The sequence below is a fragment of the Megalopta genalis genome, chromosome 2 (assembly GCF_051020955.1).
Source record: "Megalopta genalis isolate 19385.01 chromosome 2, iyMegGena1_principal, whole genome shotgun sequence".
Lineage (NCBI taxonomy): Eukaryota > Metazoa > Arthropoda > Insecta > Hymenoptera > Halictidae > Megalopta > Megalopta genalis.
The window spans coordinates 16,229,967-16,255,642 of NC_135014.1; the positions used below are offsets into that span (position 1 = coordinate 16,229,967).

General features: G+C 41.6%; 2 protein-coding genes across 3 annotated transcripts in view; one reads left to right on the forward strand and one right to left on the reverse strand.

Annotated features, from left to right (window-relative positions):
- The window catches only part of LOC117219260 (autophagy-related protein 16-1), a 176,284-nt gene extending 151,903 nt beyond the window's left edge, over positions 1–24,381 (reverse strand). The window contains exon 1 of one of the 2 annotated variants that reach the window (XM_076518590.1): positions 24,025–24,381. The gene's annotated coding sequence lies outside the window, so the exon portion shown is untranslated. The remainder of the gene's footprint in view (positions 1–24,024) is intronic. The other variant, XM_033468248.2, reaches the window with a different exon arrangement.
- The window catches only part of neo (ZP and PAN domain-containing protein neyo), a 371,329-nt gene continuing 366,733 nt past the window's right edge, over positions 21,081–25,676 (forward strand). Inside the window, exon 1 of the mRNA XM_076518589.1 lies at positions 21,081–21,104. The gene's annotated coding sequence lies outside the window, so the exon portion shown is untranslated. The remainder of the gene's footprint in view (positions 21,105–25,676) is intronic.

Below are 25,676 nucleotides of genomic sequence, written 5' to 3' on the forward strand. Positions count from 1 at the left end.
TCAATAGTGTCAATAGTAATATTTACAGCACTTTTCCTTACATGGATACAAAATGGCCTCAAACACACCTAAGCTTTCTAATACCTTAAGCGTCCTTTTTTCGAAGGTTCAGTCGCAGACTGAAGGCTTCAGCGACAATGCATCTCAAGCAAATCACGATGTTTCAAACCAGTGTATAAGAGAAGTAGATGTTTTGTAGGAAATAACTCCAAACACTGGTTGATTTCTGATTTTTCAAAACAAAGGATCACCGTAGTTCAGAAACCGCACGTATTGCAATTAAAATGTTTAACGTTTGTTTCGTCATTGCACCTTTTGATGCAATTGTGCACTTTCAAAGAGAATGAGAAAGACGATTAGGAAATTGACGCACGATGCTATGTTAAACAACGCTCGTAAAACGATACTTTACGAGCTCGATGCCTGAACACCTTGTTGCGACTGCAGCTCATGAAAATGCATGATTCACAGCAAGGTGTATCCTAACGAATTTGATAACAACAGTAGCATATTTCGAACATAAAACAAGATCACTTTCAACCGTATAATCAGTGATATTCCTTAAAAGAACATTTTTCATCTTCTCGTCGACCGCGGCAGAATCATTAAGGCTCTAAAAATTGCTGGAATCTCCGTCTCATTTTGGAAGATTACGGCGGATTGAACGTTAATAAACCACAAACAGGCAAGATACCAATTGAAAGTGATAATCCGGTGGGGATATTGGATGGGTCGTCGACCATTCCCGCAAGGTTACACGTAGCAGTGTCTCGTTCGAATCGGAAAAAAATCGGATTAATGTCCGCCATTCGGAAATGACATATGTACCTACTCCGCGTACGTTGGATACCTAGCTGGATAGTAATCCCCGGAAGAATTACAATACGGTGATTAATCGAGATAGAACGAGTTGAAAGAACGAGTGCATCTGTTAGCGTATCAATTATTAATGAAGACAGCATTAGCTCAGCTTGTCCGAGCGTCTCAGATTATGATCCGACAGCGAGGATCTTTACGCGCGGATTAAACGGGAAATCAGAAGCCCTCGCGATGACTCCGTCCCGGAATTTGTTTCGTCGGGAAAATGTTGAAATGCGTTGGCGATGAGCCAATTGTTCAGGTAACGGGACGCCGGACTCCGAGTGTGACGTATTTTTTTTGTATATTACAACGTGTTTCCCGTACAAAACTGCTTCGTTATTTTTCATAAATATTATCGGATAATGAATACTATTAACATTCCGATCGAATCAAGAAATGCTCCCCCAGTACTTACAACTTGCAATTGCTTCGGAGAATGCTGATTTGTTGTGCGGTGCAATTATTACAGTTCCCTATAAGGTAAACGCATGATAAATACCCACTTCTATGGTTCGCCTTGTTGCTAAAAATACTTCCATCTAATATTTCCAAATGCGTACACGTAAGAAGCTGCAATTACGGGGCTGTTTCATTTAATTGGCGAACGTAGAAGAAAGAACGCATCGTCGTCGGGAGCGGAATCGTCGCAAAGGAGCTGCCTTCAATTATTCATGCGGCTAATGAGAAATTAATTGTATAATGCGAGTCCGTGCAAAAAGTGTAAATACTTCGGTGACAGCGGTTCGAACGTTAATAACGATATACCGCGGAATATTTAACATAATATCGGTGGTACTATAAAGACATCAAAGCGTCCATGGACAGCACGCATCGCCCCGAGCGATCAAAATTAATAACGTGGAATAAGTGGGCAAAGGGGCGATCCTTTTCCCATTCGTTTAAAGCACACACCGTCTGTGGCACACGGATCTCTCTCGTTCGACATCTGATGCGTCGAGGTTAATGGTCCAAAGAACGCGGGCCCGTCTGCCCGCGTGGATCGGATTACTCGGACTTTTTCGAATCGGCGATACTTTTTAGAGGGGACTAACGATCGGCGCGAAAAAATAAGCTGAAAAATACGGGAATAACGTGCTTTAATTATTGGCCACGGAATGCGCGTCGAATCGTCCGAAGAAACGACACCGAGCGAAAAAAGAGTACGATGCCTTCCTTCGGCAGTCGATGATATTGATACCGACATCGACGGTCGAGAGCGGTTTCACGGTTTCATGCAGTGCGCTCAGGAGTGCTGCCTCGCCGGGCGATCATCTTTGATACTGTTGGTAGTTCAAGGAATCGCCTCGCATCAGATATACTCCGCGCCAACAGCGACATCTCATGATCAGCGTAACTTTGTTCTAAGTGATACGGCTGCCGGAATTCCGATGCTATCGGGCTACTTTACTGTAACAGAAGTCTTTATTATTCTGTTCGATCTACAACTACCGGGTGCTTTTCGATTCAAATATTCGCCCGCACACTTCCTGCTTTTATCTTCGCTTGTTGCATTAGTCCCCTTCTGGTAATCTATATTGCATTCGGCTGTGCAATATAATTTTAATCGATACAAATCTAAACTATATAATGTTATCAGAAGCTGTGTCTAGTTCGTGCTCGCTTTGTACGTTGTAATTATATTGTTTTCATTTTCATTTTTATTATTATTATTCCATCCTTATTACTATTATTACCGTCATTGTGTTAAACTTTTGCAGAAAAACGGAGAAAGGCACTTGTCGCGTTTATGCTAAATAAGTGAAATGAATTTCAGTGAAGTTTCATATATGTATAACATTTATCATATCGGTATTTCGATGTTTCCGCCTCTCTATAAAAAGGCTACAAAAATTAAGTTATATGCAATTGATATCTTCCAATTCGGATCAAGCTTCTGAGATTTATTTTCAAAGGATGTTGCAACAGGCTCAACAAATTTTTTTGAAATGTTAGTGTGTCTAGTTTACTGTACGTTTCGAACGACGAAACAAAATAAAAAGACTCTTGTTTGTTAACGGAGAAAGGCACCTGTCGCGTTTATGCTAAATAAATGAAATGAATTTCAGTGAAGTTTCATATATGTATAACATTTATCATATCGGTATTTCGATGTTTCCGCCTCTATGAAAAGGCTACAAAAATTAAGTTATACGCAATTGATATTTTCCAATTCGGATCAAGCTTCTGAGATTTATTCTCAAAGGATGTTGCAACAGGCTCAACAAATTTTTTTGAAATGTTAGAGTGTCTAGTTTACTGTACTTTTGGAACGACGAAACAAAATAAAAAGACTCTTGTTTGTTAACGGAGGAAGGCACCTGTCGCGTTTATGCTAAATAAATGAAATGAATTTCAGTGAAGTTTCATGTATGTATAACATTTATCATATCGGTATTTCGATGTTTCCGCCTCTCTATTAAAAGGCTACAAAAATTAAGTTATATGCAATTGATATTTTCCAATTCGGATCAAGCTTCTGAGATTTATTTTCAAAGGATGTTGCAACAGGCTCAACAAATTTTTTTGAAATGTTAGAGTGTCTAGTTTACTGTACTTTTGGAACGACGAAACAAAATAAAAAGACTCTTGTTTGTTAACGGAGGAAGGCACCTGTCGCGTTTATGCTAAATAAATGAAATGAATTTCAGTGAAGTTTCATGTATGTATAACATTTATCATATCGGTATTTCAATGTTTCGGCCTCTATAAAAAGGCTACAAAAATTAAGTTATACGCAATTGATATTTTCCAATTCGGATCAAGCTTCTGAGATTTATTCTCAAAGGATGTTGCAACAGGCTCAACAAATTTTAGCCTCGCTTTCATGCCGCCGAAACAATGTACGGAATGGGTTATTCGCGCCTAGTTATTCACCATAAATTGCTGCTTCTGAACGTGGCGGCATAAATGTTTCACAATCCATAAAATAATGGATCGTTCCGCATTGATTTTATTAGACTTATAAATTGCTATCTACGATTCACTGTAGCATACCAACATTCCGAACCACCGCCGCTGTTACGGACTTCATTAAGGGATGCTAGTGTTGGAAGGCAACGTGAAATTATAGCACAATCATCGTCTCGATAAAGGAAGGAAGAAGGTAATTTCCAAAGGTGATACACGAGTTGAACAAACTCGCGAAGCACGACGATTCGAAATTAAGACGTTTCTCACGGCTGTAAACGACGAACACATCCGAGACGTGTTTCGAGATACAGAGGCTCGTATCCCAGGGTCCTTCGATTAATTCGGAAACAGGACGATCTCGGATCGCAGAAGAAAGGGCATGCGTTACAGGAATAATTGTTTTTGCGGGGAAACGCGGCTAATTGGATCAACGTCCCCGGGAGAGCAAATAATACCGATGCAAATAAGGCCGAGCGTGGAGTCGCGGCGAGCAACGTTCAGAAACAGATATCATAAGCTTAATAATACCCGCGGTTTAATCCTGCATACGATCCGGTTAATTAAATCCGTGAGAGTCCCCCGGTTTCCTGTGCGGCCGAAATATCGTCTTGGAAGTTTTCTACGGTCCCGTGGATGGTCTCGACGCCGTCATAATCGTTCGGAGGGGGAGGTGGGGGGGACATAACAACGCGCGGAAGCCGGTAGCGCAACTCGGCGCAATTAAAGAACAGTTGCGGAATATGTTAACGACAAAACATCCGCTTCGACGTCTTACGGTTTTCTGGACGGTTTCGCTATCTGGCATCTAAACGGTCTTCGTCGTGCTTCAGACTCGGGATTTTCAGATCTCTATCTTCTCACTTTGTATGGTTTTTTAAATACGCGGGGCTATGGATACTGATGCAACTAGTATGCAATCGATCTTAGACAGACATTTAGTAGAATCTTTACCGAAATTGGGCCGAATGTTCGTTCTTCGAAGAATTATAGAATCATGGACAAATGTAGATAGTTTAAAAGGAAATAACTATTTTTAATTTGGAGAGATTAATGTGCTTGAAATGTTTGGAGGATTATCGGGCAACGTGTTTTTCAACTTCTTTGATTCAACTCTTTAATTCCCGTTATACTCTCGAATACAAAATTGGCAAAAAGCGCGGTTTAAAATTCCTTTTTATCGTTATACCGAATTGCAATTTTTGCAACAATGTTTTTATGCATTGGCTAGCATCCCAGTTCTTCTATCATATCAACAAAATTCGAACGGTTTGATTTGATTTTAGAAAAGTTGATCTGTTTACTTTATACGTTCGAGGTACAGTACATGAAAAATAATAGGGTAAATATAATTATATGAAACTAAGAACAGACGTGCAAATATTGTTGATCTGTCTTCTGGTCGAAGTTCTTTCGATTTTATCGATTGTGAACAAAATTCATCGTGGAAGTAACACTACACTTTATTTCGTGTACATTTTCTGCGAAATTTAGATATCGACAACAGATAAATCGAATTTTAATTTGCTTCGACAGAAGTTAACGAGGTACATGCTACGTAGATTCTGTTTGATGGCTTCGTCACGAGCCTAACGCGATATTGTAGGGCAAGGGGTTAAACAGGAACCTGCTGATGCGTCTGATCATAGCCGGCCGGTTCTACTTCTTGTAAATTCTAGGGCACGCGAATCCAATGCATCTTCCAACGAATTTTTCTTAACAACTTTCAACGATAATTGAAATTGCTGTACAGAGAATTATCGTCCACGGTATACCACCCCTGACAAAAAGTATTCGGACACTTTTTAGAACGCAATAACTTTTTTGAAAGTGCACTAAATGACATGAATTTTTTGGAAATGTTAGAGTGTCTAGTTTACTGTACTTTCGGAACGACGAAACAGAATAAAAAGACTCCTGTTTGTTAACACTTTTTTGTCTGAACCTGGTACGAAAATTTTAAAAATGCGTTTCGTTGATCTCGCTAACTTACGCGCGTACTGAGAATTGTTTAAATTTTCGTACCAGCTTCGGATGAAAAAGTTGAAGAACGAGAACTTCGTAATTTCTTTTTATTTCATAAGTCCCTCTAACATTTAAGACAAATTCAAGTGCAGTTTTAAAAAATGATTGCGTTTTAAAATGCAGTCGAACACTTTTTGTCAGGGGTTGTACGAGAACGTAACAAAGTGTAATTGTACCGAGAAGTGAATGTTTAATCCAGTACAAATCGTACGCCGCGAGCACCTTGATTCATCGTTACGGAACAATACTTCGAATAACTTTAAGATAGGATTTTGTTTCATTAATTAGAGCAGTGTATAGTATGGCAATTCTTTGGAACGAAATATCCGGGATGCGCTAGGATCGGCTGTAATTGAATCGTTTTTAGCGGCGCCAGTAGACGTACCATGGAACGGTATAATTTTCAAACAGTATCTACGGCTCGAATGTTATCGCGGTTTTTCGAATCTTTCCGGTAACGCGAGCAGGAAGAATGGCATCGACACTTCCCTCAAGGTTCATCCGCGCTTGTAACAGCACAATGCGTCGCACAGCTGCGCGCGTTCACGTTCACGTTCGCGTTCGCGTTCGCGTTCGCGTTCACGTTCGCGTTCGCGTTCGCGTTCGCGTTCGTGTTCGCGTTCCACCGCTAACGAGCATGTAATACTTACATCAGCTCCAATAGACGAAGGTTGTTCACATCGCGTAATCGAGAGAGGCGAGAGAGTCCCGTAACGCGCGACGGTCGGACTTTGCTCCGAAGATTCCGTAACCACGGAATCGATTACTTTACCCGCGTAACCGCCTCTCCGCGGAGTCCTTCACCTTCCCTATCGTACCTTCCTGTTACAAGCCTCTCCCCTTTTCACCTTACGCATCATCGGCACAGCGGAATAGCTAATAATTCAATCCAAGCGAGAGCTTGCCGGCACGTCAGTAAACTGTGAAAGTATTCAAATTTTACGACAGGAATAAACTCTTATCCCGCGCGACCAGTAAAAGTACTACTCTGTTGCATGCTCTGGATCCGCTTCACGCGATTCTATTTTATCAGTCATTTAGCGTAATCAAAGTTGAAACGATCTTAATTAGCGATTCTTCTTCGCCGAGATTTATTTTAGTTCGTGGAACAGCACCGTGTGAAAATGTTGAGGCATCGCGGAAATTACGATGGATGAACTGCCATAATAAATATCTCGGAATATTTTTTAGGATATATAACGTTGCTGAAATTCATTCTCATGTTTGTCCAAATTGGGAGAATAATTGCAGCCGAGTCGATCGTGTCAGGAAAAGATGAATTTTTGACAATGAATTACTTTTCACTGTGATATTTGGATATTTCGAACAGCAATTTTTCATTTACGTGGATAAATTGCACCTGTTGATAACAAAGATATTTATGTTACGTTTTCCAGCATTTATATCGATGTCAAATTATGACAGAAAGAAACTGTATTTTGATAACCGGACTGCGGACTTTATGCATTTAAGACACGCATATGTAGCTCATATTATAAAAACAGCGAATACATTTGCACAGTTTAAAGATACTACCGTATTATATTTAATTCATTAAAATTGTTAAGAAAGGAAACAAAAAGGCTATGTAGCTCCACCACTTTGCAATCGGTGCAGAAAATTTCGCATAAAAATCCGCAGTCTGTCGATAGCCATTTTAATGGAAACTGAACAAAGCACGTTAACGGAGCATTCGTACATTTATCGTAAAATGTAAAATGCAAACATTTTACAGAGATATCGGGTTTTTCATCGAACAAATTCCAAGTTTCCCGAGATTGTCAGAGTACACGAATAACTCGGCTAAGAATGTGCAACATCCTTTTACCGAGCTTACGGGATATGACGTGTCTTCAAAACTGAGTTTCTTAATAGCGTCGTAAATGTCAGGAAACATCCTTCCGCGAGCCAGCTGCAAGAAGCGTAATTCGAACACTTAAAGCAGATTGAAAGTTGTTTCATTGATACGACGAGGCGCTTCCTCGAAACTTGTTTTTCTGTCGTGAAAAATTTCGATATTCCCCTGCAAATGAGCGACGGCGCGCTGCTGAAAATACATCTCGCGAGACGAATCAAATTCTTCGACGATCTTCTTGGAAATGTTGATATTATTTCTCTCTTCAAACATAATATTTTCCATAGCCATAATATTTTCCATAGTTCGGAAAATTCGTTCAATACTCGCGTATTCGTCTCTCGTGATCAATTGATTTTTCCCATAAAATTGTTTTAATCGTCGTATACAGTCTGCACCTCGATGTTGGATAGCAATTTTGTGATTACTTTCGTAATCGATTACGAAAAGTAAGCCGAAATTATTATTAACTACCATAATACCGAACATTCCAGTTAATCATAATCAAAAAATGTAATCGTTGCATGATTAATGTAATTGTAATAATTAATAAGGACAATTACTGTGATAATCGCGAACAACGGTCACATTTTCTTTGATTACCTAAGTTATTCGTTAATCATGATTACTTGATTACTTAGTAATCATTAATCGTGAACATGATTTCACATTAGTCGTAATCGTTAATCATTAATCAGATTGCTTTTCGCCCAACTCTGATGCACCTGATAGAATAAATTGGAATAATCGTGTAACGCGCATGAAACGAACTTGCAATACTTTTCTCGGATCATACGCAATGAAATTGGACGATTGCAATTCATCTGCAGGCACAAGATAACGTTCGCAGAACGATTTCCACCCACGTTCTACCTCGTTGTCGAGGATAACGACAGTTTCGGTAACAGCGTGAAGTAATTCACCGGACAGAATAGTACTATTTTATATCGGCGATAAACCAATCGCGGTAACATATTGATATTGACGCAAAGAGGATAATAAATTGACACGAGGGGGTTTCTGGGGTCGAGTGGAATTCTATCTAGGGTTAGCAATCCCCGTGGCCCCTGTTCCTAGAGCTATTCTTCATTATCTCCCCGTTCCACAAGTTATTCTCCGACGTGAAACATAAAAATTATTGGCATCCAATTAGAGGGACTGTAGCTTGGTGATAAATGCGCGACGCGTGCAGAAACCCGAAGGTAGTCTTAGGCCGAATGAAGCCGGGCATTACGATCCCCGTCGGAATCGAGAATGAACAGCGGATTCGGCGAGAGTTTTCAGACACCATTTTCTGCTCGACAATTCCGACGCACCGTCTAGCAATCTGTCGCTCATCAAAATTCGGGGTAAAATTTTACTCGGATGACGAATAAAGGATAAAGATCAACGAATAAAATTGTATTCGACCCTATCGTACAGATATTCCAATGAATAGAGATTTATCTAGATAAAGATTTGTTCCAATCAAATTTCATTCGAATAAGAATTCATTCGAATAAGATGAATTCATTCGAATTCGAAGAATTTATTCGTACAGAAATTCTGTTAGAATACAGAGTGTTCTTTCATATTTTATCGACTTATTTTTTCCATGTCATTTTGTTCGAATTATTCGGATAAAGAATTATTCGAACAAGGAATTTTTTGAACTATTCAAATAAAACATTTTCCGAATCAAACATTTGTTGAATCGTGACAAAGGTACCATTAAAAACAGACCGCAGGTAATTGATGAACTGCTGTCCTTTATAGCTCATCAAGTGTTTCTTCAGTCATCACTAAAAATAACTTACAATGAACATGTTGAACAATATTCCCCTACTCCTCCCTTACGACAAGTGCACAGGAGACAATGTATAGCCGGGGGAAGTCGGTGTTAACGTCTCAACGAGATCTAAATTGCGTTTGTCGTGTTTCGCAACAATCTCGATGTCGACTTTTCGTTCTCTCAGGAAAAGAAAAACCGTGAGACATCGTCGGTGTTTCGTGACATCGGCTAATTACAGGACCATGGTCATGAACACGAACGTCGCGTCGTCGTCACGAAACTAGACCTCGCGACGAAGAACTCTCGGTTACACGTTCCGAAGAAATCATCGCAGGCCAGTCGGCGTAGAAAATGCGGACAGAAGAATGAGAAAAGAAGCGAGACGTTTCGTCGACACCTGGTAAGTGTTGTGAATTGCAAATTACTGGTCTGGAAGTACGAGGCAGGATTCGGATGCCCGAAGGTGCGCGTTGCTCTTCCGGGTAGCAGAAGCCGATCGAAGAGGATTACAAACGGGTGCCGGGAGTTTGGGAGAGCGGACTGTACCACCGGTAATCCATAAGGTATTTCCTGTCCGAGGCGATAGTCAGGGAATATCGAATTCAACGTTCGATTTAATTTACGGAGTATGCGGTGAGCAGAAGTTCCGACGTTCAGCATTCCAGCTGAAAGGAATTCTTTCGTGCCCGAAGGTCCCGCGTAAATCATCCGCGACAAGGAATTTTAAACGTGAAATTTTCTTCCAATCAGGACGGTTGCCAGGGTCGCCGGCACCTAATTAAAGACAGTCGAATTGCCGCTCGACGATAAGAGGAAGAATAAAGGAGGCGGTCAACGAGCCAGACAACTCTAAGAACCGTGACTAACTACTTCATAGGCTTCGCGGCGTTTGTTTTCAGACAACCATCGTCGGATTCGTAAGCGTTCTTTTATACTGTATGTCACGTCACGTAGTCTCGTTACGCATGACGTACGCTTTCCTGGATGGAAGTATGCACTTGTTCGTATCGGCCACCAGCTGCACGGTTATTCGGAAATTCATGAACCGCGCACTCGCCTGGAACGCGGTAATTTTTGGCGAGAAGAAACATTACGAACGGTGGATGAGGACCACGTTCTTTTGCTCGTCGTCTTTCGGAGAAGTCACTCGTGTGGCTACAACTGCGGGTCGAACCGACGTTTGTAAACCGTGGCGCGGTTTGTTAAAATCCATGGAAAATTCGTCGCAGATAGTCGCAGCTAAAATTGTGTGTGATACTTTTCGCAATACTGTCACGATACTATTTCATATGAAAAAAAATGTAATGCCTAATATTTTCTCATTTTTTTTAAATCCTTCTTGAAGTTTAAAGTGTGATCATCTTTGTATTACTTGCGTGTTAATTAAAATATGATCATTAACGCCGTCAGAAACGGCTTTGAAAATTGAGCACTAAATAAACCAATCACGGTCAAATTCACGGGTTTCTTATTTTAGAATTCTACAAACTTTAGACACTTCTTCATGGGGAATATTACAATAAATTACGTTACTAAATTATTATTTTATAATAAAAACTTTAGAAAACCTAAATGCATTTGATCTTCTCATTTTTATGAGGCAATGCAAAATAAACATTATTTGCATCAATCGCAAGGTACAGAAGTTAAAAGTTATCTCTCGTCTTCACAATTTTAATGAATTTGTAACAATGAAATGATATGCTTAAATTAGACCGATGATATGCTTTAAATTAGTCTTTGGAATTTTATAATTCGTTTACTCATTTTTATCATAAATGCACGAAAGGTTTACTGTTAAAGAATACTCTAAACATCACCGATCAGATGACTTTAGATTCTTCGTTTTGCGATTATTGAGACTGTAGAAACACTTTTATCTTTATACACGCAATTTCGCGCCTGGACGGTAGATACATTCCCAAAAAATCCGCGTAAAAGAAAAGATAGTGAACACACTTAGAAAATTAGTGGATTGGTACCACATCCTTAAAACCTGTAAAAAATATCTAGTAGACACCTGTGAAAAATAAAGACATCTAGAAATAATGCTCCTTAAAATTTAAATCAAATAACTTTTCGAACCCTGCTGAATGGAACGAAATCGTGGTAAAAAGAAAACTCAACTAATTTTTCTAAACTGTGTTAAAGCAAAACCATGTAAAAAAATATCTTGTAAAAACAGAATTGTGCGTACAGAGATGGACAGTGATACGGTGTAGGATCTGGACACATTCAGAATTCAGTATATTTTACGACAAGCGGACATCTCTCCCGCCACTTGCCGAAAACTGTCCTCAATCTCATCTCTATACACGTAGAGAACGATAATAATTCTCGCGTGAATTCGCATGCAGAAGTGAAAAGCAACGAACTCGTTGACAGGAAGATTGCTTTGCGGAACGCTCGGACGTTCAACGCAGCATCTTCCCGTTCCACTGGAAGCGTAATTGCATAAATGCGCAAAACTCGGCGAGTATTCGAACGAAATAATTGTCCCGCGGTAATGAGACAGCGCAGGCAGCGTATAATCAGCAAAATTAACATCGACGCGAGGCTTCAAATTAGGTCCTCCGATCCCGGAGCACCGTGTCGAATTTGTCAGACGCGAAAGGACGTTCCACCGCCGTTCCACCGCGATAGCCGAAACCGCGGATCGAGAATTGAAAGATAAAATTCGCGGGCATTCGAGAGCGCGTCCGCATCGCTGGCGAATAACGATGCTGGACACTGTGCTCTGTGTCGCGTTCGCGAGAGAAAAATGTGTCATATTGTCGGGAGGGAACAACGATGTGGGATTTAAATATTTGATAATCCGAACGCGATTCGAGAGAGCCGCGTTTGAAGATCGAGACTCGTTGCGTTCATAAGTAATGCCGCCTGGCTTGCGGAACAGCCAAACGTTTTCCTGTTGTTTAGCTGGGACAACAGACTCTGTTTAACTGCGAAGCATTAAATTTTAAATGGACGCAGCTCCGGGCAGGTCCCGTTGCTCGTTCGCGACAATTTTCGCGGTGCAATGGCAGCGCCGGTCGGTCGGTCGGTCGGTCGTATTACACATCTTTTTAACCCCGGCGCTCGGTTTGTACGCTTTGCAAATATTCAAATGGCTTCACTAATGGACCCTCTTTCCATCCGCGCGCACCGGTGTTGCATCAAAGTGGCACAACGTAGCCGGCCGCTCCAAAAGGTACATCCATCTTCCCTTGACCCACCCAATGCAGCGCCGGGATCCGAAAATTACGGGCTAACGGAAAGTCTCCTCTCTTCCTCTCGCCTTACTCCCCGTCATCCCGTTCCTTCTTCCTTCGTCTTCCTTCGTCCTCTTCCTCTTCCACGCTTCGCTCCGTTTCTCACTGTTTCTTGGTTTCCACCATTCTTCCACCGTGCTGGTCATTGACTTCACCTTGGCCAGGTCCGGCGATCGCAACAGAATCGCAATCCGTTTGCATCCGATTTTTTGCAACGCTGAAATTGCACCGCGTCTGCGATTCGCTCGATCAATGAAATCTGTTCCGACTTGATCCGAAACCGTTGCTACCACGCGGAACGCCCGATATATCTCCTGGCACTTTGTTGCGTTCGACACGCACATACAACTCCGGAAGGTGTTCCTGCGCTGACTTGCGGATTCCGCGAATGTATTATCCGCGATAAACTCATTAACGGCCAGCAAAATCCGCTGCTCCGATCGCACAAGCAGCATCGGAATTTCCTTCTTTAACCCCTAGACTCTATCGTGTACGCTTTGAAAATTTTCTGTCGGTGTACGGTTGGCGCCTATAGCTGCACACAGAAATTGTTATTACCACACTGCGGATCTTCGTGCATTACAATAATTGTCCGCGTCGATTCTAAAACGCTCGAGCCGAGTGCGTAATTATATCTCTTTTAAGTAACTTTAACAAGTCGTAATTACTGCATCAACATTCTTAGTTCCTTTTGGTCTGTTCGGTATCTCATGTTTCACTTATCCATTTTTGTCATAAATGCATAAAATTCGGTGTTCTGTTACTACTATTATTATTAATATTATTATTGTCAAATGCATGTAATACCGATCTACAGTAAATTCTCCCTGATTCGCGCTCAGATCGCGCACAAAAATTGACAATTTGGGAAGAGGAGATCGCAATACTCGAACAGTCGGATCTCTGTTTCTCAAATTGTCCATTTTCGTTTACAATTTGAAGGACAATTGGGGAGAATTTACTGTAATTCGAACATTTCAACAGAAATCTGAAAAATACACGCCATCGTTGATAATATAGGTTGCGATTGAACTATCATAAGCTGTTTGTATGTATTCATACTTTCAGGCTTTATGCGACCATAGAGAAAACAGCAGATACAAAACAATTATATTGTTCTCGCAATCGATGTACACATTCTTAACTTTGCTATATACTTTTTCCTTTCTTTGCGGAACGTTAGGTTAGGTCAACACCGTACTCATTCCGAATATCTTAAAAATTTTCAATTTTAGACCGGTCCATCTCGAAGACGAGTGGATGCATTTAGAAGAAAGATGTTCACGAATAGCATCCCTAAATTCTGTTTCCTGCGAGAAGCATCGGAGAAACTTATTTCCGCGAGTTGCTTTCTCAGCTAAATTCATCGCATCTCGCATTTCATATTCCCCTCGTAAATATCGTATTCGGGAAACATAATTGACGGAACATCAATTGTACATCCGTATTCGGTATTCTTAAGCGAATGGACCCGCGCGGATTTTCATGCAAATTCTCGTTTTCAGAATTTTATGCACGCTGCGCTAAGCGACAAACTGCTTTCGTCGGCTAAAAGATTTTCTTGCATCGTGCTCTCTTGTATCTTAGAAATTTGCATGTACCGCGAATGCATAAAAATCCGCAGTTTACATACCGATTTAAATTCGATCTTCAGAACGTCTGGTGTTGGACGAATGATCACTGCAAACTTTACGCATTGACGACCAAAATGAATGATTCAAGAGAATTCGAGAATGTCGGTGCATTGATGTCAGCTTATCAGGATCATTTATGATAGTGAGAAGATTCTATTCAGCTCCTGTTTTTGGTATCCGATGCGAACAACTTTTATTTTTCTCAAAGGTGCCCATTACATTGAGTCGTTTGAGACGATTCTTTAATGCTTGGAGTAAAAAACAGAAAAAAGCTTTTTGACATTTTTCTAACAGCTTTGAAATCTGCTTGTAAAAATCCTGTTCTTTATTGGATAAATATTGAAAACCCTCCCTTATTCAACATCCTTACAAAACGAAAGTTTAAGAAACAAGACAACATTCAGAACAGTCCGATATTTATCAATAATACCTCAATTACATGCGTTCTATTTCTCAACCGTTTTAAATGGCTTGCACAGTCACATAAAGGACCGTAATTAAATCCTACAAAGCTCTAGCGCCTGCCAAAATAAAACTCACAAAACAATTCGAACGACAAAGGGTTAAAGATCGCGTATCGACGATCGTGTGTCGCGTAGACGGCGCCGCCAAAAATACGACTCAACAGTTGGCCAATTATTAACAGAATAACACATCTGGCGAAAGGGAAATTTCGCGGAAGTGCTTCAGCTGCCGTTGACGAGTGGCAGCGAGAACAGACAAACTTGCCGCGAGCCATTTAACGAAACCGTCGAAATCTCGATAGGAGTACAGTCATTTCTCCCTAATTCGCGCTCAGATTGCGCACAAAAATGGACAATTTGGGAAAAGGAGATACGATTATTCGAGCCTTGCGGCTCGTTTTTTATAGTTGTTGGCAATCGGTGATTATAAAAACGAGTCGCAAGGATCGAATAATCGTATCCGCTCTTCCCAAATTGTCCATTTTTGTGCGCAATCTGAGCGCGAATTAGGGAGAAATTACTGTAGTTCCTCGCCGCGGCTGGACGTCTCGTCGCGCGGAAACGTATCAATACGGGAATCCTTGGTATCGTTGGTTAGCCAGCGAGCACGCGATAAGGATAACAGCGGAGTCACGTTAGAGAAATGTAAAACGGGAAACCGCCCACGCAGCGAGCGCGCTCTCCGCGGCTAAGTTGCCTGCGAATCCGGCTAGGTCAGCGGAACTCGAGGCGCTTTTTTTTTCTCTTTCGAAGAAAACGGAGAACTTTTGATCCTGAATGCACGGTAACGGGGCTGTAACGCTCGCGGCTCTTGGCATCGTGATAACTTCGTTATCGCGCCGTTCGTCTTTCGTATAATCTTCAATTACCGGGATCTGGGGCGATGCGTTTTTCCACATTCACGGGCGCCGCCGTGAACGCTGCATTGTAAACACTGTTGCGCACAATTTACGGGATCAGGGGAGCCGGGATTTCTTGCAACCCTCCGAATAGTCGCAGTTCTGTTCCTCGATAAGCGTTTCTTATGGATCTCTGTGTTGCATGTAACACTTAACCGGGACAGCGGAGTTTATGCATTTACGAAAGACACGAATGCATGAAGCGTGAAATAGAGATTTGCTCCGAACGAGTTAAGGACACTGTTGTTTCGTGTTCCGCTTCCCGGAATTCTTAAAGCAGGGCACGAGATTTCATCTAACCTTAGTTTCTTTGAATTGTCTCAAGAAAGGTTTATCTTGACACCTGCGTGTACGACAGAATGGCCCTTAGCAGCACAGGTCAATTTGTTTCGAGACTTCTTTGGTCTCACCCACCGAAATCGTCATACTCCGCGAGGACGTACATTTTTTATCGACCGTCGTCAATGTTGAAAACGTGAAAACAGTCCTTAATGTTAGGTATAAGAAGTACATTTAACGGATGTTCTCATCCTTTCAACATGGATGACGCGCGACGAAGGAGAAATACGTGTCATACATTTTTCCGAGCGCTGTCTCTCGCAAAAATTTCATCAAAACCGTTCTCTCCAGATTCGATCTATTCTACTTTGTCAGATCCTGCATCGTATCCTATGTATTTTATAGTAAATTGAATTTATAGATCTCGTGTATATTTTTTAAAGTAACACATGAAGCTCGCCATTATTCACCTAAAGCATCGTCTTGTAGTAAAAAAGGATTTATCAATATTTCTAAAATAACGAACTACTGTTTTCTCGAAGGTAAAAATTGAAATTTTTCATTTCTTTCTCATCCGGTCAAGTTCATTTGTATATATCATCTTATAATAAAAATTGTGTTTCGCATTATTAGTGGCATTGTTATTTTTTCACAACTATTTTGCATACAAATCCATATTCATGTGAATTCTGAGATTAATGGACTTACACTGATCAATTTCCGAGCCGTCTATATGTATGTACACTAGTGCCTCTGTTTTCCTGATACCAGAACATTCTATTGCTGAAAAATTTCACTCAAGTACTCTGCTAGGTGAAAATGTATTTAAATAATACAAAGATTAGATAATAGAACGTTTGGATACCAGAATATCGTAAAGATAAATGCTCGGGTAAGGGAGTCTCTATCGCAGTTCTTTTATTTTGCTTTCAACGCAGGCAACATTTATTTCGTATAGAAATTTGCTGTATCAACAACTCAAAAGACGTTCAATCCACTCGAGAAAATTTCGCAGTAGCAAATCTCTAGATCGCAGAAAAATTTGCAGTACGTTCTTTGCGCAACGATAAAGAATTCATGGTAGCGTAATTCAAAGAGGGTGAAGCGTTCCCAGGAAGTTGCAAATGTTTTCATCAGAGAAATTCCACCATCTTCGAAGAGAAAGAGAGAGTGAGCGAGTGAGGGAGAGAAAGAGAGGAGAAGAGAGAGAGAGAGACAGAGAGAGGAGAACGGAGGTATCCCGAGTAGGTAAACGGAGTTAATCGCGAAAGCGACTGCGCCGGCTAATTCGATGTTGGAAAAATTACGGCCCGCGTTAGCGAGCGTTTTCAGCGAGAGCTCAGTCGGAAATTCAGGGCGAGTCGAAGGATCGTTGTGCACGGCCACGGGAAGAAAGACGAGGGAAATGCCAAGGTCTGGTCCCGTTATGCAGTTTCGCAGATCCACACCGAAAATGGTTCTGCTTCAGTTGCCGCTAAAACGATGGGAATTTTGCGTTACGCGCGGCCAACGGCCAGATGAAAGGAGAAAGAGCGAGCTGCTTCTGCGGTAACAGCAGTTGCAGCGGTAATTTTACTTTACGCCGGCAATAAATGCGCTCCGCTCACGCACGCTTCCGCGATAGCGGCGTTCCCTTCTCTCCTTTTCGCGCGTCCGCTGCCCGCGTCCACGTTTCGCGATATCTCCGCGGCTGTTGTACGCTGCCCGGCTTCTTAAAGTCGCCGCTTAGCGCCCACGGCGTGGCACGAGCCTCGAAAAAACGAATATTAAGAATCCGCGCGGCCACCGTTTCGTCCCGGCGCGGCGCGGCGCGGCGAACGGCGACGCGCACGCGAGCTCTTTATTAACACGTCCCACCGCCAACTCCGTATTTCATTTCACTGTCTCGATTCGTTCCCCTCTCGCCTGTGACAATCTCTATACACTCCCGAGCACACCTCATAAATGCTCGCTATTGCAAGTATTTACTCCTATCCCGATCGGAAGATAACGCCAAGAATTTATGCGCTGCACAATATGCGCCTGCAACCGCCTGCTCGTCAACACGCTGCGATCCTCGCGGAAACTCTCAGTTTTACAGGACGTTTCAGCGAAATTGTAGTTGACCGAGCGTTTTTATTTGGAATCTTGAGAAGATTCCTTCTGGTTTGGGATAAAATAGCAGCATTGTTAAGTAGACCCGGGTAACAATATAAGATCCGGCTAAACAAGAGATAGAAATATTTTCAAATATTATTTCTGTCGACTGTGTTACATATGCTTCCTTCGATAGAGCAGTTTATTTCTGTACTGACCCTTATAACTCCAACCGACGGCACTGCTGTCAAGCTCGAGCCAGCATTCTATAAAAGTCTTGAAGTGATAAGGGTTAAATGAAGTACCAGTCTAAATACTTGATTAATTTTACAAATATGTAAGAAGTATTTAAAATATAAATATATATATTAAATACTTATATATATTCAATATGAAATATATATATATAATAATATAATAATAAATAATATAATATATTGTAACGCGAATGTGTTCGGGGTACAACGGAAGGACACAGAGTGAAATTGCACTAGATTTTATTCGTAGATGTATATAAAATGACGCGCGGTGCTGATGGATACTAGATGGAGCGCGGCGGAATCGTTAAACGTGTAGAGGCTCGGCGTAATGCTTAGACGAGAAGACGTTCAGTTTCTTGCCGCTGTTATTTATATTATGTCCCCCAAAAAGGCCACGCCTTTTTGGGAGACTCGCTGTCTTCTTTTCCCCCGCTTAGTTTGGCGGGGGAGGCAGCCATCGTCGTACCCTCGCTGTAGGGGCGCGCTGGCCGTTCGGCCGGGTAGCGGTACGCGGCCGGCGACTTTCTCCGCGACTAGGCCTGCAGTGCATGTGGCAGTGATAAAAAACAAAGAGACAAAAGAATTTCCGGGTCTTGCAAACGTCAAGGACGTTTTCTCTCAGTCGAACCCTTGACATCTGCAAGCGGACAGTTTTATGGTTATTACGGTCGCCGACCGTGTGCCGCTACAATATATTCAATATGAAACTTCAATAAGTAGTCCAAAACTTTTTCAAATGTTTTGTAAGCCTGGAACAATAAAAAAGTCAAGCCCGTGTTTAAGAGCCGCGTTGGTAAAAAGAATACCTTCGCGGCGTAGGGTTAACTTTAGTTGACATAGACGGTCCTTTGTGGTACGCAGAAATCATGAATGCATAGAGATTCACAGTGCACGCATTATGTACTTATGTATTTAGCAATTCTAAGACGCGATTGTTTCACAGCAGAAGATTTCTTAATATATCTTGCAAAATCAACAGTAATTTCAGTCTGGCCGTAAAGGATCACTCACAATAACGTATTGTAAGCGTTTCCTTTGGAAGCAGCTTGTTTGAAAGGCGATTTTTAACACTTGTGCACTGTGTATTTGAAAATAAAATAACTTCGCGGCTGACGTTCAATTTTGAAAAAATGTTAGTTCTCAAGTTGCATTCGATACAGCCAAACTGTTGATGTTTAATCAGCTTATATATTTAAACAGGAAATGATACAATCAAAAGCGAACAATGATTAGTTCTATTACGAATTATTGCATGCATAAGATTGAACAGTTATCGAATGAAACTGCATTCTTGTTAACCCTTTGTACTCGACTGACGACTCTGAGGCGACGCTAAAAATTGCTACAGTATTTTCAAAAGAATTTTTGGAAATAATAGAAGTGTTCTACAATCATACACGTTCAATTTCACATGTATCAAATAAAAACAATCGTAACAAATGCAAATACTGTAGGCTGAAACAAATGTCTTCATTTTGGAGTTAAAATAGTCTCGAGTGCAAAGGGCTAATAATAAAAACAAAACTTACATTGCCTTCGGTTCAAGGAAAAAAGCAAAACGGAATATAAAATAATAAATACTTTTCAGTCTTACAATAATTGCTTTACTCTCTTCGTTCTAACACATTCAGGCTTCCAGTCAGCTCACCAGAGCTCTTCACTCTTTCTCGAAAATTCTGGATTCTAAATCTTCTACACCTAATTTATCGGCAAACGTAAACGGAAACTATTGTATCGATTAATCCTCAACGTAAACAAACAGTGTCAACAGACGAAAGCAGCTTTTTATCAGTAGAATGCACCAATATTTAACGTTATGTCACTAAAATGAAGAAAATTTAAGGACACCCAGTACATTCGAGCGACAACAATGCCCAGAGAAAGGTTTGCTTTCAAATGGAATAGACTCGCGGCAGAGATGAAATGAATTTTTTCACGACGTGTAACATTACCGCGTCTGGATCAATTTGAAGACACTCGTTCCTTTGAATTGTTTTCGCCCGTTTCCCGACGCGCTCGCGAAGCCGCGGGAAGAGTTTCGATGAATCGGGTTTGCGGAAGCTGAAAAGGCAAGCTGCGCATGAAAACGAGGTTACAAAAGAGAAGAAAGTGTTTCGCTAGAAATGCTCCGCGTGAAATTAATTTCTGCTGTTGCTCGCGAAGAAATCGTGAACTAAATTGCCGGGCTTGGCCGCACGAAACAATGCTCCTCGACTTTTATTGTATCGGTGAATACTCAAGGGTTGCTTTCTGTTTGCCCGGCTAAATGAACATATAACTTTCTGTCCTTTGAACCCACGATATTATTAGCCAGAAATGCGACGTTTCCGCGTTTACGCTCGCTAATTGCAACTTCGTTTTCGCTGTTTTCGGATTTGGTCCTTTGATAGGGAAACTCGTTCTTATTAGTATTTCAAATAGTGCTTCAAATTATTTTTCTCCAGCCCGCGTTAAACCTTGAATATTAAAATTTTTAATTTCACAACTAGAACGTATTTAAAGAATTCATTCGACAAGTTGTTACAGAACGTTCCGCTTTAATTAATATCTTCGTCGTTCTTGGACAGCTGCAAATGCTGAAAGAAAATGAACAGCTTTTCTACGGTCGTATTTCTTGCATCGCCGAGCAATTGTTAAATTCGATGCTCACGCCTTCTGGGTATTTGGGTTGTCCTTCGCTCTTATATCTTCGCTATGCAGTCGATTTTCTCGCGGTTTCCTTGCGTTTCCTCGTGGTTCTCGTGCATCGAATTTAACCGCATCTGTATTTGTGTGTGCAGAAAAGCAGAGGACTTTCGGACACCAGCGGTTACAGGCGACAGGTAAGTTTTGGCGATTGCATAATTATGTTTATCGTGCAATGCAGCAACGTTGAAATTCCATTTTACGGAGCTGTTCGCATTAAAGAATGATCAAGTGCTCGAACTCGAGAGCGCTGTTTGGTCATCGAATTTGCACGTTATATATCTTTCCGATTTGCAAATATTATTTGCGGCGCGGTATTGTTTGACAGACAATAATACCACAGTGCAATTACCATACATAAACATGCTACGATGCAACAGCTGAAAATTGCAGTTCATGCTTCCCCTGTGTTTTTACATGCCGAATCTTGTTGACTCGCAAATTCTTTTCGATACATATTTGTGCTCGGTAAAATCGCCAAAATCGCGTATAATTTTGAAACCTAGAAGATTCGATTTGAAGTTCATTTTACGTCTTCTTGCGACAATAATTTCTATCTGTTCATTAGCACTTCTACCGTCTCCTGCTTCGATTGTCTTGCAGCGTTTCGAACGTCAAAGGAATCAAATGAAATTTCGAGCTCGAGCGTGCGAGACGCGGCGCGCTTTATTGCAAAGCGAACGCGCCCCGCGCGAATCATTATCTCCGATCGCTGGTTGACACCGGATTAATTCGCACTGGCTCTGATAAACCACATCGCGTCACCTGTAACGAGAACGCGGATCGCACGAGTGCTTCGAATTCCCCCGCAAACATATAATTAATCGTTCTTCAGGCACGAACAAAGAGACCATGTCACGAGGCGGAGAGTTTTGTGGCCCCACAGACGAATACCCGCTTAGCAAATGAAATTCCGCGTCGAACGGCTCTTTGCGCGCTCTAAATTATACATATACAAGGACATTAGGTGAGCCAATTCCGCCTTGTTTCACGCTCAGCTGTTACATGGATGCTTGGCTATCAACAAACGGCTGACGTTTCAGCTAATTTTCCGTTTTAAGCCCGTACGTAGTCAGGTTTAGCAACGTGTCACCATTATGCACTCGTTACTAAAATTAACTTAACTTAACAGTCCCGGACGAAATGATACCGCGCATGCGCTATCTTCAATTTTTCAGGAGAACAGCTTAGGTTTTATTATCTACAGAAAATAATACATAAATATGCGACAACGCAAAAGAAAGGAATTCGATTTGGAATATCGCGTCGCCCGCTTTGACTTTTACTCCGAACAACGTAGACTGGTTTTTGAGGCCGAAATGATGGCACGCTCATAATTATTACATGTTTATATACTAGTAGTGGTTTACGTTAAAAATAATATATTACACTTACGCAAAATTACGAAAAATTAAAGATAGCACTCAATTGCTATCATTTTGTGCGTTAATTAAATATTTAGAGTGTCTATTTGATCGATGAAGTAATGAACACTTCGACGAGACGTTATTAAATATTGTCAATTCGCATCGTCACATAATAAACATGCATTTAATGGAATAAAGATATATTCGATGTAACTATTAGTTCGCCATCGCGTTTAATAGATCCTATAATTTAATGGATCTATTAAACGGTTCACAGCTGTTTAAGGCACAGGATGCAATAATGAAGTGACAGATAGCGAATTGCATCTGTGATAGATACTATCAGAATATCCAATCGCCTTGGATAGACATTCACTGAAACAGATCGCAACGACCGATTGCATATACACGATAAACGTCAATATGTCAATCTCATCGAATATGACAGTTACGAATCTTATCTCCCACGTGTGATGTTTGATGGATAAATCGAAGTATTATCGATACTAGGCGTGATCCTGATAGACAGATTTTTGAGAGCATGCACGAGGCGTGGTCGAAACGTTTCTGGAAATTACTAGTCAAAATTAAGCATTTGAAGTGTACCTACACCCTTCACGAATTTCTGGCCAGGAAGATATTGATGATTTGTGAACAAACATTCTTGCGATCGATATAATCCTTGAACTACAAGACAGTGTGCCTTTTAGTTGCCTTTGTTCATTTGTGACACGATTATGCTAGACTAGCAGAAAATTAAAACTTCAAACTTTCTACGGGCTTCGTGTATAGTTCGATGAGTTCTAGCTAAAATTGTGCATCATATTTAAACGTTGTCCGTGAAAAATATACACAAGTTTTTAATTCAGGATTATTCACAATTCAAAGGCACACTTACGAGTTATTTATACAATATACGTGTCACTTGCGGCAAATATTGCAACAACATTTGTTCGAAATCAGGAAAAACGTCTTATTCTTACTTCTATAAACTAATATAAAACAGCTCTATTCAATATAGTGTAAATGCTCCGTAAATCTTAGTGTTAAAATATTGACTGCGTTAAAATATTAGCTGCACGAATACTTTAATCCGTCACCGTGACTCTCACCGATTCCACATCGAAGGCAACCAATACCAGCACAGAGGATCGCAAATAATTACCCCACAGCAACAACGTTCCCAACCGAACGTTCGAAGATTCGATCCAGACAGATTCGAGAATTGCATCCGTTCGGTTATTTTACATAATCCGCTTTTACATAGTCCGAGAGGGGGGGAAGACAGTGTTCACAAGACAGTGTCCGCGCGGTTTTCTCGGCTCCGCTCAGCCGGAAGCGCGAGGTGTCTTTCGAAAGTTGGCAAGGCCCTTGTCGCCACCAGCGGCGCGGTCGCGATGAAATCGAGCGATGACAACGGATAATTACTTTTGCGGATAAACAGCCTCGCCAGAGTTCGCTGGACAAGCCGTAAACTCTCAGCGGGGGCGCTGAACGCTGAGAGAGGACAACGAGAGGAAACAAGCGAGATAGACAGAACCGAGAAGCGACAGAGAGAGAGATAAAGAGAGTGAGAGAAAGAGAGAGAGAGAGAGGAAAGAGGAAGAGACAGGAGGAGTCCAGAGGCGACGTAGCTCCCTGCGCGTATCAAACTTTGTTTTGTCGTTTGCCGCACGACGATGTAACTTACCCCCGTGTTTACTAAACGTGGTTACGTCCCGGCTGGCCGCCGGTTTCCGCCCCTCGGTCGCTATTTCTATTTCCTCCTCATCTGCAATCTCCCCGGCTGTCTTTTACCACCTAGCGAGTTGCTGCGAGTTGCTGCGAGTTGCTGCGAGCGGGCACGAGCGGGTGCGAGCGAGCGGCCGCGCTTTCACCGGCCGCACAGGGGCACTTTATTCGGGGTGCGCACGCCATTAATTCCCCCGTCCCTCCCGAAAAACGTTCGCCGGCCGGAGTGCAGAAATTTCAGATGTCTCTTTGTGCTTGCACCCAGAGAGAACGTTCGTTCCTTCGCTACTCGGCGCAGCGACTCGCTCCGACCCGCGCCGTGCCTCGGCGCCGTCGTCGACACTGCGTAGACAAGTGTGCTTGGAAATTGCGCGCGATGTGAAAACGCGGGGAATGGGAAAAAGAGAGAGAGAGGGGGGGAGGGAGAGAGAGACTCTCTCCGATGCCGCGTTGGGGCAGGCAAAGTGCTGAGAGCCGAGCGTTTCCACGACGAATAAAAAAAAAAGGACAATATAGTGGGAGAAGGAGAGAGAGAGGGTAGCGCGCCGCGAAAAGGAGACCCGAGTGATGAACGGCAGTCGAATGTGGAACGGTTTTTACGGCGATGGATATTTTTCGCGGACCGCTTTGATCGCGCCTTCGCTCGCTCCTGCAACTTTTTTCATCCTGTTTCGCCGGTTACTTCGAATAAATATTGTGAGGGGCAGTCGCGCGGCGACCCTTTATGCGCGGCCCTCGAGCCGTTTTTACTACGGCCATCAATGTTCCTCTCCGCCCTTATCGATCCCTCTGCAGATTCTTCTATTTAATTTCGTATTACGCGAATGGGCGACAGCGCCGGGCGAAACACCGTGTGTTTTCGCTGCGGAGCGTCTCGTATTTTTACGATGACAGCCTGTGTTTAGTTTTAATTGTCGGCCATTACCCGAGTAATTCGTGGCCGAGACACCGACGTGCTCTGCTAGGCTAACTCACCGTGACAGACAGTCGCATCCTGCTGGCGAGATCCGCCAGACGAATGCTATTGGAATTGGTCGGACTGTTAAGTGGCGAGAGATTCTTTTGTTTTCCCTCGGTTACAGTCTGCTTCGGAATGATACTGAACAGAGTTGGACAAAATTTCATTCGGATGACTTAACGAATCAAATTTTTTGTTCGACACTGTCGGATAAATATCCAGTCGAATTAAACTTCATCTAGGTTAATAAGAATTCATTCGAATAAAAATTTATTCGTAGAGGAATAAAGAAAAGAAAACAATCGATTTGAATAAGAAAGGATAGAATATAGAGGATTATTTTCATAGTTTATCGATTCATTTCTTCCATATTCCTTTTTCCAAATGTTGATTTTTTCAAAGATTCGTCGTCGATAACTGATATTGAATGTAATCATATATTCTTATAAAATTACGTAAAAGCAAAAATTGTACAATTATTCGGATTATTATTTTTACAGTATCTATTCGAATAAAGAATTATGCAAATAATTTATTCGAATAAAGAATTATTGGAATCAAGAGTTATGCGAATAATTTATTCGAATCAAGAGTAATGCGAATAATTTATTCGAATAAAGAATTATTCGAATCAAAAGTTATGCGAATAATTT